This window comes from Dinoponera quadriceps, unplaced genomic scaffold (assembly GCF_001313825.1).
Source record: "Dinoponera quadriceps isolate SergipeBrazil2010 unplaced genomic scaffold, ASM131382v1 scaffold2915, whole genome shotgun sequence".
NCBI classification, from domain to species: domain Eukaryota; kingdom Metazoa; phylum Arthropoda; class Insecta; order Hymenoptera; family Formicidae; genus Dinoponera; species Dinoponera quadriceps.
This window is the reverse complement of record NW_014556924.1, coordinates 72,899-87,767: the sequence shown is the minus strand read 5'-3', so window position 1 is coordinate 87,767 and position 14,869 is coordinate 72,899. Positions and strand designations below refer to the sequence as shown.

General features: G+C 49.7%; 2 protein-coding genes across 6 annotated transcripts in view; one reads left to right on the top strand and one right to left on the bottom strand.

Annotated features, from left to right (window-relative positions):
- Window positions 1-14,869, top strand: part of LOC106748491 (peroxisomal leader peptide-processing protease) — a 73,394-nt gene that overhangs the window by 12,044 nt on the left and 46,481 nt on the right. The window contains exons 1-2 of one of the 3 annotated variants that reach the window (XM_014627066.1): window positions 13,128-13,595; window positions 13,933-14,083. The exons of 1 other annotated variant lie outside the window; for it this stretch is intronic. The gene's annotated coding sequence lies outside the window, so the exon portion shown is untranslated. Of the gene's footprint in view, window positions 1-13,127; window positions 13,596-13,932; window positions 14,084-14,869 lie in introns of those variants that run through there. One more of the 3 variants, XM_014627065.1, reaches the window with a different exon arrangement.
- LOC106748495 (ion transport peptide-like) overlaps window positions 1-14,869 on the bottom strand; it is a 46,488-nt gene that overhangs the window by 7,735 nt on the left and 23,884 nt on the right. The gene's annotated exons all lie outside the window — the stretch shown is intronic.

Here is a 14,869-nt window from a genome sequence, read left to right as displayed (position 1 = left end):
AAGACAGAAGAAACCTCGCGAAATGTATAACAGATTGGGAACGTCGTTCCATCTCCGTGAGCGGTAACTTTTACATTCGATTAAATAATTCAATGAAAGACGTTTCGATTCGTGCGCGTTTTCGGTTGGCCGCCGCAGGTCAAAGTAGTCAACCCGTATTAACGCCCGTCAATTAAATGTCAAGTGGAATTTGTACGAGTAAACGCATATTCTCTCTATCGCCTTTCTTCCTCTCTGTGTCGAAAAAGAGAACGAGACGGTCGTCGTGGGGCTCGCAGCGTTCACAAGTTCCCCCCTCCTTCCGCCCTTATCCTCATCGCTCCTCTCTCGCCTCTTTGCCTCCGCTGGGAAACCGACCGGGATTTACACGTGTGAGAAAATCTGGGAGGACCGAAACGCGGGACGCGTAAAGGCATCATAAATTAGAGCCAGTTGCACCGGTACATTTTAAAGTTCGGGAACGCGAGGGACTTAACTTTCGGCTTGGCCCCGATTCCGGTAATGGTGCAGCCGGCCGCCCGGCCGTGTCGGCCGGATTTAAGCCCGCGTGATCTTATCTTAAATTTCGCGATGCATTGACAACCGGACCACACAGAGGCATAAAGTACACCGATATATGCGCGCCGCGAGGCGAAGCGAGGCGTCGCTCGCCTCTGACACGACCGAGCCGTAATTGAGCCGGCTTATGTAAAAAGAGAGAAAAAGAAAGGGAAAGAGAGAGAAAGAGAGAGAGAGAGAAAAAAAAAAGAGAAAGAGAAGAAAAAAGAAGAAACGGTAAACGCACGGGGTCCCGGGCGGGCACGATCTCACGAGGCGAAACATTCGACTTACTTACAGGCAGATTACATTATATTTTGCACCGGCGGACAGTGCGAGAGAGAGAGAGAAAGAAACGACCAGCCGTTCCGTAAGGGTCGGCCGTCGTCCCGACGTGTAAGTAATGGCGCTTTTTAACCGGCGATGTAGCGCGTGTATGGCCGCGGTTATGAAGGTATCGCCGGATGATAACGCGTCGCAACAATTCCCCGGAGCTCGTCGTAATTTACAGGGTGGAATCGGTCACCGGTTAATAAAGCGAGGCAGCAACTCTCGGCCGACGTGTCCGAGAAGCAGTCTCTTCTTCTTGGAAGCCGATTTTCACACACAGATAACTTTACTACCTAATCGTAGTCTCGGTCTACCTCTTTTTCCTTTCGTATTAGAATGTTATATCTTCACATTAGAAGATATGATTTTGCTTACTGAATGACGTAGAAAATCGAGACTTTAAGGAAACGATTCGACCAACGTTCAAGGAGCAAACGATATTCAATCGTCAATGTCAGAAAAAGGGAGTCTCGCTGAGCAGATTCGTAACTGAAGCTGTAGCTTTTAGAAACGCAAGTTTCGATGCGACGACGAGCGAAGGACACACACCTTACGCACCTTACGCCGTATAAGGGAAGCTGGAATACGCGGAGGGTGATACGATATGACGGATAACGCGGGAGAAAAGAAAGAAAGGGGGAGAGAAAGAGAGAACGAAAAGCGTGCCGAGGTGTGCGCGGGGGATACGCGAAGGTAGAAAAAGTAAATGGAGACCAGTTGACTCTTCTCTCTCTCTCTCTCTCTCTTTCGATAGGTGAGGTCTCTTCTCGGCTCGACCACGCACAGGTGTGCAATCTGCGAAGCTTCTTTGGCAAAAAGCCACACGCTCTCTTCGATACTGCCCCGCGGCGGCTCGTTCGCGAATGGTATACAGGGTGTTCCGGAGCGCTCGCGCTTCCCACGAAGTGTCGTGAAGCGAGAATTTGCGTAAAAAACTTGGCGACGGTGGGACAGAGAGATTGAAATGTAAATCAGGATTGCGGGGTAAACACGTATGTCTAAAAGTGTTGGTTCTTTAAACCAGCACCAATCGCTGTTTCTCAAGGTATCTCACCGTATCAATACTTTCCCTGATAGGAATCAAATATACTTAATGTATTTAAAATTTATTATTACCACGTATATATTAAATAGTTTTTTCTCAGTATACTCGGATTTTGTCACCTTCATGTATCTCTTCACTCGATGTTTCGGAGTTCAATTCAACCAAAAGTTCCGATACTATCGAGATGCTTAACAAGTGTCTTCGAGATTCGATTTAGAAATGTTTCCCCGTGACGACACTTCAATCCTCGACACTTCGGCTTCTAATTCACCGCGAATCCCGCGGTCGCGAGACAGCACGGCGACTCCAGGTGCTGTTTTATATCCCGCTGTCACGAGGCGCGAAGGAGAACGTAGCGCGCGCGGTAAACGTCGTACGACGCCGGGACGAGGAATATCGTGGGATTTCGCGGGTCGTCCGCCGCGAGAAGCGATACTTTGCGCCGCGGATTTGTGAGACTGCGCGGCGATTCTCGCGGCGGAGACCGCTGTGTGACTCGCAATATCGAGCCGCGTGAGAATCCCCGCGACGGAGCCTCGGAGGAGGTTTCGACGTCGCTGAAATGATGCCGGTCGTCGCGTTTGCATAAACGACCATGCTCCGGGATTAACAACGCGACACGAGATATACCCAACCAGTCCTCGCGCACAAATCTCACGGATGATTTCCAAATGAACGTTTTGTCGCACGCAACACGTTTTCGGGCGAAATAACACCGCGAAAAAGCCGAACCTGAGGAAAGCGCAGCAAGCGAAATGTATTTTCACTTCTCTACGCACAGAAAAATACATTCCGCATTCGAGTAAATATTACTTCAAGTGTTTCATAGGTTCACATATCCCAAGGAAATATATCGTAAGTTTACCGTAAGCGTTAAATTCATTTCTCATGTATATTCTGAATCCTGGTGGAATTTGATACATAAATGAAAAATATGAAATCGAAACGAATTTTGGGGGTATACGGTAATACAATCTCGCTGTCTCCGCGATCATTACTTATCCGCAAACGGAGAAATCGATCCGCCCTTCAATGCGGCACTCGTCCGAAGCGAGAATAATTTTCGGTTGTTTCTTTATATTGAGCGACGGCGTTCGAATTAGCAGCGCGCGTTAACGAGATCGTCGAGCGACACGCCTCTAATTTCACCGTGGACGGGCTCCGTGCGAATTCCGAGGGAACGGAGAGTTTTCGTCGAGAAGGAGGACCCTCTTTCTTTCTGTCTTTGCGACGGAATGCGGCGGAGCGCGAAAAATGCTCTCTCGCGTACTCATCGAGGTTCGGACCCCTCCCCCGTGTCGTATCGCCATTCCCAAACATCCGGAACAGTCGCGTCGAATCTAATCTCGAACCCCGATCGCACGTTGACCAAGTCAACGACCTCGCGGGGCCCGCCGCTGGTCGTCGCGGTGACATCAAGAGGATCCTCAAAGCGGGCGCGTGTTGCGTGCATGCCCGCCTGTCATTACCTGGAGAGAAGCATAAAGCGGGAAACGGCGGGAGGGAGGCGGCTTTCGGCGCTTCGTACGAGTCGGGGAGAAGAGACTTCTTAAAAAAGTCACCACGCTCTCCGAGTCCGCGGGGCCTTCCGCAAAAAGGCCGTCGCGGCTCACAGAAGGATAAGAAGCAGCGAAACGCGTGCAATTACCGAAACGCGCGGCTCTCTCTCTCTCTCGGGTCCTCGGCAGAAAAGACGACGAGGAGGAGCGTCCGCGTCCTACACGCCCGAGGGCAAAGCGGTGGAACGAGCGAGCGAGTGAGAAGAAGAGAGGGTTCTTCTCTCTCCCTCCTTCTCAGAGCGAAGAACGGGCCCGGTCTGCCAAGGGAGGGGAAAGGCCCGCGGGGGGAGGAGCGGGGAGGGAGCCCGCGCGGCGTATCGTTAGATGCATCGGCTCTCCTCGCCAGGTGGTCCTTTTCTCGTGCCGGATGACTCAATCGTGAGGAGTTGCCGGACGAGCTCGAGAAGGGACCCCGCTATAAGGCCCCCCGAGAGAAAGAGAGAGAGGAGGAGAGGCCGAACGCGCGGCCGCCTCGTTTGCGATACGTATGGACAACGACGGCGCGCATATACACGGGTTGGATAACACACCACGTACGCCGTGTACGAGAGCGGTAACCACCACCATGTGCGTCCGTTCCAACGGTGTAGACCGCGCGCGCTCGTACATCGTCCGACAGTAATGACTGGCGCGCACGGCGGCACAGCCGGCGCGCGGAATCATTCCGGTCGGAGATAGCCGTCGAAGATATTTCTCGAGAAGTGCACGCGTCATCGAGCTACGAAATTTACGCCCCTCGAAATCGACGGATCAACGGCGGGCTGGACACGCTTACCGAGCCCGAACGTTAACCCGAATATGTATCCTCGCGAATTAAAAGGAGACTCTCTCTCTCTCTTTCTCATACTCGCTACGCTCTTCACCTCTCTTTGACATCTAGCATCTCCAATGTCCGAATTTTTGACTTTGCTTTTCTTTTTCGTACACAGCCGTCGGTATTTATGAAAATAGGAGACATATTATTCCTTTTGCGTTTTATAAAATAGCGTTACCGACTATATCGTTATCGACTTTATATTATTGTAGACACATGAAACTATAGTGAAAGTACTCGAGATCAATTAATATGTTTTGCAAAATATTTATATTTTTTCAACGTTCGCTTATAAAAATCCTCTTCGAACATTCGCATATTTTTGTGGGGATTTTTTGTAACAAACATTAAAGAACCCTACTTTTTTGCTGAAGGCATAATTTGGGGGGTTTTTTTTTCTCTGTCCTTTTAGACACGGAACTGTAATGGAAGTACACGAGATTCTTTGTCGGGCTGTATTAAGTCTATACGAAGATGAGTATGCACTTACCACAGTCGATCGTAACTATCGCGGAAACACGACGACTGCAGAGACAGAAGACACCAGTTTGATCCTTCAAAACGTCTGACTTCGTCCAATCCCGTGCTATTTCTACCTCGCGACTCGCGTTCTTTGCGTGTTAAATATATGCGAGTGAACGCGAGAATTTCGCGTGATGTTTATGAACAAATATACACACGTGTCTTCCATTAAAATGACACGTAACGCTCGACATACGAAACATCCGTATGAAATATTATATTCCTCATGACTCGATAAATCCTTGATAAGACCCGATACAGTCGAATCACATGTTTATCGCGCCATTGCGTGTTCACTAGCGAGACGTTTTCGTTTCAATATACGTCGTGTCTCTTCAAGGCGCGGTATCGGTGTTAAGGATGATATAGCCGATGGAAAACGCGAAGTGAATAACATCGCAAACGCGAAATATCGCAAACGGTCCCACCATGTGCAGCAAAGGAGGCGTGCCGTAAAATTAAGAGCGATAAAAAGAGGGTCACATACCACTCGCGTGATCGAAAATAATGTGCGGATAAAATTTAGAGTGCCTATGCGTGGTCAACGCGCACGTGTCTCGATATGTCTCGCGTTGGTAACCTACACACACGAGAGCCGCCGACCGAGTATCACATTGCGAAATCAATTTTCACCGATATCTCTCTGGGTACCAAAACCGCAACCGAACTTTCTCGGTTACACAATAGAATAAGCTTCGCGATACATAATCGTAGCCCGATGTGCGTGCGTGCGCGGATTTAGCGAAAGAAGCCGTTCTTTTCTCTCTCTCTCTCTACTCTCTTCCTCACTCACTGTTTCTCTCTGTCGACGCACACACGCGCACACCAGCGGGCTTGCGGCTGGATCACGGTTGTTTTGCGCACATGTGTACGTGCGGAGACGGCAGAAAGAGCGAGCGAGAGAGAGAGAGGGAGGGAGGGACGAAAAGCGTAAGAAAGAGAGTGAGAAAAACGAGAAAGAGAGATCAAGATGCCGAAGAGAACGAAGAGGGTGAGAGGAGGGGCCCTCTAATTAGGCGGTCGGCCGCCGCCGCCGGTATACCATGTACCACATAATATATGCCATGTGATACGTGTGCTACACGCTATATACCGTTTGGCCGGAAGGGGAGAAGGGGGGGCGAACAAGACGGAGACGAAAATACTGAGAGGGCGGCGGAACAAGGGGAGCCGCGAGGAAGAGAAAGAAAAGAGATAGAGAGAGGGGGGGAGGCGGACTGTAAATCAAGCGGCAACGAGGCACCCTCCTCTCGGGACCTCACCGATCCTCTTTGACGTCCACGGACCTACCTGCCTGGCCTGCCTACATACCTATCTACCTACTATACGCGTGTGTACGTGTACGCGAGTAATAACGCGCGTATGCAAAAAGCCCACCACCGCCGCCGCGTGTACCTTCCTTCCTTTCTTCCTCTCTCCTCATCCTCCACCTTCTTCACCGCAGAGCACGATTCGGGCCTTCGACGTAGGCCCAAAGGGGTGCCGACGAGGATAATATCGCCGCGAATGATTTTTCACGGGGAAAAACGTGTTATTAGGCACGCAGGAGGATGAGCAGGGTGGGAAATCTCTGATCTCCTTCGCCGGAAGCGTCTCGCTGATGGTAACTCCGCTCTACGCAGGGTGGTCCGGACGAATCGATCGCGCGCTCGTTTTCCCTCCACACGCGTGCGAGAGCGTGTGTGCGAGATCGCGGGAAAGTGTCACGCGATAACTAGATAAGAGTACGCCGCGTAATGAGATAAGGAGCAAATCCCGGCGGCTCGCTCTGCACGAGAGTATCTCTCTCCGCGGAGAGGTTTCGCCGGAAGGGAAATTGTTCGTTGCGCGTATTCGAAAGTCTCAGGGAAGGATGTACTTAAATCTGGATCGCCCCGCGCGGCGTTACACACACACTGTGCGTGTGTAATATTGTCGTGGGCACCTACCGCCATGGATTTCTCCGAACGAAATGTCGCGCGAAGGTGTATCATTATCGAGTACACCGCGATTAACTCCAAGAGTTACCGGAGTCTGAGCGAGAAGCCGGAGGGGGGAGGGAAGCCGTGGCACGCGATTTATACTTTATAGTGACATTTTATCGTAATTTCATCTCGATAGTTTCGTCACTTTTATTTTTGCTCGCACTTTCACGCGAAAATGGCATAATAGCCGCAGAACTTTTTCTTTCTCCTCTTCGCCTCGAAATTGTCTCTAAAAAGCGCGTCCCCGACGAGGTCCCACTTTCGCGGACGATTCGTCGCTGATCTCAGTGTACATTCTCTGTCATCGCTCGGTTCAAATCATCGGCCAGGCATTCGTTCCGTCTAGTGTCTACTCTTAATCGAGCGGGCGAGACCGAGAGGTCAAATCGTACACGCGCGCGGCGTAGAAAACTCGTCTCCGATGAGGAGACGACCGGGAAAAAAATTCGGACTCTGTGACTTGGAGACGTCCTATAGTGGGGGAGGGGCAGAGGTCTCCCATCGAGGTCACCGCCAATTATTTTCGTGGTAACAAGTCGGCAAAGAGGAAGAGAGAGTGAGTGAGTGAGTGAGTGAGTGTGTTTGAAAGAGAGAGAGAGAACCCGCCTCGTTATACACCACCACGCGAGAAACAGGCAGCACCAGGCACCGTGGCGGAATCAATGACGTCAATCGCTCGCGATAATTATATAAAGACGGTTCTATTGGTCTTTGTCGACCTCAGCATGCGCGCGCGCGCGAAATGATTAAGCGCTAAGCAATTCCGGTCAGCTTCTCGGATCTATTAACCGAACGCCGGGATTTTTCGCGAAGGGAGAAGGGGGGGAGGGGGAGATACACTGTCGCGTCTCCGCCTCTCTCGCGAGATCGCGCCTCGTCGGGAGATCTCGAAGCAGAGTCGATTTATTTCTCGGCCGCCTCCAGCTTTTTGCGCCATGCGCGTCTGTAATTAGCGACGATGATGTTACCTTCCGATACCGGGTGGAAGAAGAAGTCGTATTCCTGCGACGGCGCGGTCGGTTTCACCGGTAGAAGGGGGAAGATTTTTCGCGCGTGATGGAAAAATATTCGCCTATAATCGACGACGAAGGGGAGCCGCCGCGACGGCATTTCTCATTCGACTCAGTTTTAGAACAGGAGACAATCGTGTGATCGTTCCCACGATTTTCGTCTCTGCTCGAAAACACAAGTCGAAGAGACACGCTGTCGCAACACGCTTTTGCACTCGATGATACGCAATCGGTGCTCGTTACGAATAATTACAAGCGCGCCAGCATTAACGATATGTCGGTGTGTACCGAGAGTATCTTTATAAATATTTAATTGTTAATGATTTCATTATATTAATTAACGACCGATAAAACAGTATCGCTGAGGATGATCATATAATTTTATAACCATCAAATTATATTATTATAATCAACGACAGTCAACTTTGAGCGTAATTCATTCGAGCAGTCGTTCCTTTTCGAGTGAAAAGACCGAAAGGAGATCAAAGAAGATGAGAGATTTGACTACGATAAAAGGCGCATATTTCCAATATAAAAGCCCAGTACTTATCATTGAGAAATATTCGAAGCTGCTTATCGGCTGCGCCCGTATATCGCGGCTTCTGCTAATTAAAATTCATATCGACACCGAGTCTCGAGCCTAATGAAACAAGAGATTCATGTTCGTCCCTGTGTGACTTTATTGTTAAAAGTGATTCAAGGTTGACAAGTAGACGTTGTCACAGCGCGCATTAAGGCCATTGCACGAATATTAGCGCATGCATAGATTGAATCTATGTACGCTCGTTCGTTTGTTGGGACACCCATTCTCGATTAATTAAAGTAGCAAAAACAAAAATAAGAAAAATCGTCCCGTCTAGTATACGTCTGTATAGTCTGTAATACAAGAACAGAAAGAAAAACGCACCGATGAAACAACGCTTGTATCGACAAGTGTCACCTCTCATCCGCGATTAATCTCGTTCCAAACTAAATCATAAATAATATTAAATATGAAATTAAAATATTGGATATATTATTCAAAAAGTTACTGTTTTTTTCAAAGATTCTTTCGACGCAGAGAATAATCGCCTCATTTTTCATCGTGTTTCGTCCCCCTTTTCACTACAAAGTCTGCAGTCGTGTCTAGTAGATTGAACCAGTGATCGTTGGCCGATCGTAAAGACGACCGGGTAACACACCGTGCACGCTCACGCCATGAAATACATTGGCGTTCGCGCACAATGTGGTGTCCGGTAAACGTCGACGATCGCGTGTCAAGTCAATAACCATATTTCTCGCCGAGACGGCCGGACGACTGGTGTGCGAGCACGCGGCAGCATTATCAATTCAAATGGACGCCTTTATCTGCCGCCGATATCTCAATTAATTACTAACCGCGCGGACCACACGGCCGTAATTCACGCCCGAGAGCAAAACGCGTTGTATCCCATTTTTTTCGCTTTTGCTAATAAATCAAGCGTCTACGCGGTATCTCGCGGTATTCCACGTGTTTTATGTTTCCTTTTTTTTTTCTTTTTTCTGCCGTATCTTGTCTCCTTATAGAATCACCGACTCATTCGTTAATTCGATGCAATCTCGATCTAAGAATATAAATGCGCGGTTTTTTCATTTTTTTCAAAAGCTCCCTCATGAATATTCGATGTCTGCGTAACGCAGCGTATTTATCATATTTGATCGAAAACGCGGTTTCCTTCCTTATTTTCATCGTAACTTCACCAAGAGAGAGAGAGAGAGAGAGAGAGAGATGATTTTTATATATATCTTAACTTTATATATATTTTAACTTTATTGCATTCTTAAAGATGCTGGTTTATACCCATATTACTCATGTTAACTGACTATTTAATCAGTAAACGATAAATGTACAATACCTAAGATTATTACAGAAGGCCTCGTACTACCTGTGAATCACAATATCGACAGGAAGGATTTCTATTTATTTCATTGTTTCTAATAGAGAGAGAAAAAGCCAGTTTTTGCCGATTTCTTTCCGGCGAAGAGCCTGTTTTTAGCATTGCGATGGACTTGAATTGCGCCAGTCCTGCGAACGACGGATAAACGCGTGTCAATGTACGCGCTTTTAATTCGCCGGCATCGATCTCGCGGGAGTTCAAAGAGTCCGGCCGCTCGTTATAATTTTTCCTCCTTTTTACGCGCGATCGACGGACCTTCCATTCCCGGTGCGCTTTAATGTGCGCGCGCGCGCGCTCGCACCACCGGACAACGTAATGGAATTAATGAGCACACCTGTGGGCCGCGTGCGCGCGTACACGAACGACGTATGTGACGCACGTAGAGCCGCCGCCGCGCGACGGTGGGCTCACACGCGCGTGCATTCGTGAAGGAATGTTCAACAGGTGTGCCGCGAGTTCTCGGCCCCTGATCGCGCGTGTGCTCACGCCCTTCCTCCGACCGCCACATACGACACGTGTTTGCGCGTGTGTGCGTGTAAAACAGCACTGTTGTAGATCCGCCGATCACCAACTATATATCCGTCATAGTCGACCGGACGCGCGTACGCATCCCTGATTCCCCCGGCGGGGAGGGAGTTTCCTTGTCCGTCGAAAACGCGAAATCCGCGCGCGAAAGTTGAATCGACGAGAGACGACGAGAAATTCCGAGAGAAAGCTCTCGCGTTTCGACGAGTCGATAGACTCGCTGAAATCGCTTGAGCTACCCCGTGTATCGTCGAATATTTATCTACCACATCTGTCGGAAAACGTTTTGACACTTTTGTTCATCCGTTTCTGTAATAACACACCTTTGTCGAAGTGCAGCAACGTGCGCGAATTTTCGACGCGAGATGCAGTCCCATTGGCTCCATCGAGTTTCTAATTTCGTCTACCGGGAATCACGCATTTGCAACAATGTTTTTACATTCGTTTACGACGATATCGTCGTTCCTCGATAAGAGAGAGAGAGAGAGATCGATTTCGAGCGCGAGTCGCGGACGCACGCACAAAACGACGCGTTGTGTGTGCACGCGTCATCTCGTTGCGGCGCGAGCTGCGGGTGCAACGAACCTCTCTCTCTCCGCCGCGATCGTCGGGAAGAGGCAATGCGAAAGAAACCTCGAAACGCTAATCGCGAGCCGCGCGGCGCGGATCCCGAGCGAGACGCAATTAGAAAGGTGCTCGAACGAAAGATCATCATCCGCGTCGCTAAAAGTCTCGCCGACACTTCGCACGTACTTTCCCTGTCCCTTTCCGAGCCTCTGCGTGTGTGTGCGCGCGCTTTTACGAAAGCGGTCGGCGCGCTTCGCGAAATTCGGAGAGCGGGCGACAGAGAGGACGCGACTTTTCATCTCGATGAACGTTTTTCGTAATGGGTGAAAATTGTGAGATCGTCCTCGTTTCCGCCCGTGCGGAAAGACGCACCGGAGATAAACGCCCATCGTAAACCCCGCTCCTGCCTTCAGACTACGCAAACCGCTGAATCGTAAATCGTGCGTTGTCTCACCTTCTCGCTCTTTCTCTGATCTCGCTCGATATCTCATTCCCTCCCGTCATCGTCGTCCTGCGACCGTGTGTCACGAAGTGCTCTACACGAACGTACAAATACAGACAATGATGTTGAATTTAACATCAAGCGACACCGGCGTGCAAGTCCGTCCGAGTCGCTTCAAAGAACCGACGTAAACGCGCGGCAAGATGAGAAAACCGACCTCGAACAGAACTCGATAGACCGCGCGATGCGTTCCGAGTGACATTGTAATTCGGTAACAAGGGGACGATATTTTTTGCTAACGCGTCGTTCTTCGCCGTCGCCGAGACTCTCATCATCGACAACACGGACAACGAGACCGGACTTGCGCCGCCACCCTGGGCTCAAGAGAGCAGCCCGCCTCCAAGGCGAGACTTTCTACCGTCGAGCGCTCGCGACTCTACAACACCGTGGAGCCGTGTTTGTATCCCGTGCATCGCCAACAGAGAACCTTCTGTCTTTCTGGCGCGTCGCGGACGCACGCGGCGTAAACGCGCGGTTGGAAAATGTGTACGGACGGCGGGGGGTGGCGGAAAGGAGGAGGACGACAACGACCACGGTGGTAAGCCCCGAGGGACCGACCGCGATTTATTTACACGGCCCCCGAGAGTGCCTAAGCCGCCTCCTCCTCCTCGATCTCGAGGGGATACGTAAACCCCGTCTGAACTGAAACTTGTTGGGCTATCACGGTAGTATTTTTTTTTTTCACGTCGGTAGATGTTACATCAATTATCAAAAACGCGTCGCACATCGGGAAGAAAAGAGAACAACAGCAACGAGTCGACTCGACGTTGTGGCTCTTGATTACCTGAGATATACAGTAGTGCGCAGAAAAATATTGCAACACTTTTTTATGGAACATATCCAATAGGAGATCTTGTTTCTGGAATGAGAGAAAATTCGCGTCAACGAGCATTCGTCATTTCTGTATGATAGCGGGCATCTCGTCGAAGGGATAGTTCGCGGATTCCGAGATCCCGTGTAGAAGCGTTCCTGATTACTGTCTTCGCTACGACGCACGTTACAAGTGGAATCGAATAGACTCTGTACGACCAGACGCGGGCAACAGAGAGCTGGTTCCGCCCTACATACGCGAGATAGTACGCGCGTTCTCAACCCTCGCACGCTGACGCAACGACGACACCATGACGATCCAATGATCGAATCGATCCTTTCGGTGGGAAAGAGAGAGGGAGTAACGGGGAGGGGGGGAGATACCCCGTATCTCGAGATCCCACTTTTCTGGAGTGAGGCTAGTGGCATGTAGAAAAACGTAAGCAATAAGCAAATTGATCGATCACAATCGATTATCCCTCGATCGTAAGGAGAATAATCAACTGTGATCGGTAGGAAATAGTTTTTAAAGTATACAAATTTTTTATACGAAATTTGACTATAAAAGATGTTAGATATAATAGCAAAACAATTGGTACTTTAATCAAGTACCCTTTGAAAGTAAGAGTATCTGAGAGAGTTGTGAGCAAAGTTCAAAATTCCAGCTCTCTTCTTGAGAAAGGAGGCTTTTCCCTAATCAACTGAAATTTCCACGACTTTTCCCGATTTTTTTTTTTTCCCAGACACGTGGCGACCCGTCTGCGTCTTATAACCTTTTTTTTCAAGTTTTCGTTCACAGTAAAGTATACGAAACTGCGTGCGATCAAGCGGCTTTCAGAGCGGGAAACTCGATCGCGACCAATGCGATTCTAACATTACGGGACACCCTGTAGAGGCGGTAGTTCGCGAGGACAGTGGCTAGGTGGCAGCAGGACGGCAGTCGGCCGAGAGAAACGCGCGGGACAGTCCCCTCCGCGCGCTCGGGAACACGACCGCGCGAATACCACCACCGCTGGTGTTTCGCGGCGACCGGGTAGTGGGGTTATACCGGTGTCCCGGCAGACAGCTTGGCGTCCTACGGTTCGCATTACGAGAAACCGTAGCCTTTCCCCGTCTATCGCCTCCTCTCGCTTCGTGCACCGCCGCGGCGGTACCGGATCTCTCGCGCACGCTCGCCTCGCTCCGTTCGCGCGCGATGTCGTTGGCTCGGTTTCTTCTTCCCGAAGGGAGTTTATCATCGACGACTCTCCTCTCCCTCGCCTTGCCCCTCTCGATCCGATTTCTCGCGCGGTCTCCGTGCGCTTTAAATCGCGCGTACAGCCAGCGACACGCGCGTGCGAGCACGCTCGTTCGCCGGATGTCTTTTAATTATCGCCGAGAAATGCCGCGGCCATATTGGCCGGCCGATTCTGGGAATTTCGAAAGGTTCGTGTTGTACGTGTGTCTCAGGAAGCTTACGGCGACACTTTTCTCGTAACTTCGCTTGGTTTAGAGGTAAGAGATAAATATCGGGGCTTCTCTAGTAATATAAATCGTTGATGCTGAATTGAAAAATTATAAGATTGTCGAGCCTTTTTAATAAGATGACTAGCGAATAGCGTAGCTCCGCTATCCGATGTGAGAGTTTGCTTTATCGAGTTTCTAATTAGCGAGACTTTTATCTCCACGAAATGAATTCTCTAAACCGGGATAGATCGGTCGAATTTGGGACAAATCGGTATCCCGTTAGAAAAAAGTCCGGACCGTCCCGGAAAAATCGGGACGTCCGGGTCACCTTGTTTTTAACTAAGATCCGTTCGTTACGCCAGAATATATTCTCTCTTCGTTACAGAGACGGAAGAGGCTAGTCAAAGGCTCAATTATCCACGCGTTGATACGCAAGTTTACGCAGGAGGGCGGAGACGATTGCGAAAAGCTAGAAAGACGACGACGAGCGAGTCGCCGTTCGTCGGCCGTGCGACGTCACTTGACATGCTTAAGAGGTGAGGATGCGATTTCTCTCTTTTTGTAGACACTTCTATCGGCGTTTTTTGCGACGAGTCGACCGCGATCTTCGGACCGAGGATCATCGCGAAGAGATTCGACGAATTTAACGCGAATTATTAACCCTTCGACCGCACACTTCGAAAAAGTCGCTCGTACCGCAAACAAGGTCGTCATATTGACTCTCTTGATGGTTCTATCAACTTTAACTCTTCTACTTGAACGTTTGACATTTATAGAAAATCAAGTTTTAAGTTACCGAAAATCAAAAAATCCAATTTTCGACACACTTCTTTTCGCTAAAGCTTTTTCAAACACACCGACCGTGTCTATCTGACCCATGATACGATTGAAGGGTTAACGAGGAGATATTTCGCGCATACGCCTACCGTGGAGTAGGTAAGTTCGCGCGAGAGGTAGAGGAATCCGAGAGTAAATTCACCGCGAGGGTAACCCGAGCGGAGTAAAAGCGATCGATCCGAGCTCGATTGAGCTCGCTCGTGCGTAGAGGACGGACGTGAGATCACGCGTGCTCCCGCGCGTCTTCCGAGATGTATAATTTACGCCCGGTCGAATGGCGCGATACCGAGACTCCCCGAGAAAGTTTAAAGCGGATAAATCACTCTTGAAGATAGAGAGAAGGAGGGAGGGAGAAAGAGCGAAAGATAAATAATTGATCGTAACGGAACGTGCGAGACGTATCGGCCAGCCTCGTCGAGGATACGGTGGTCGTCCGCTGTATAAATAGGTTCCGTTTCCTGTTTTCGAAATATCGCACCGTGAAC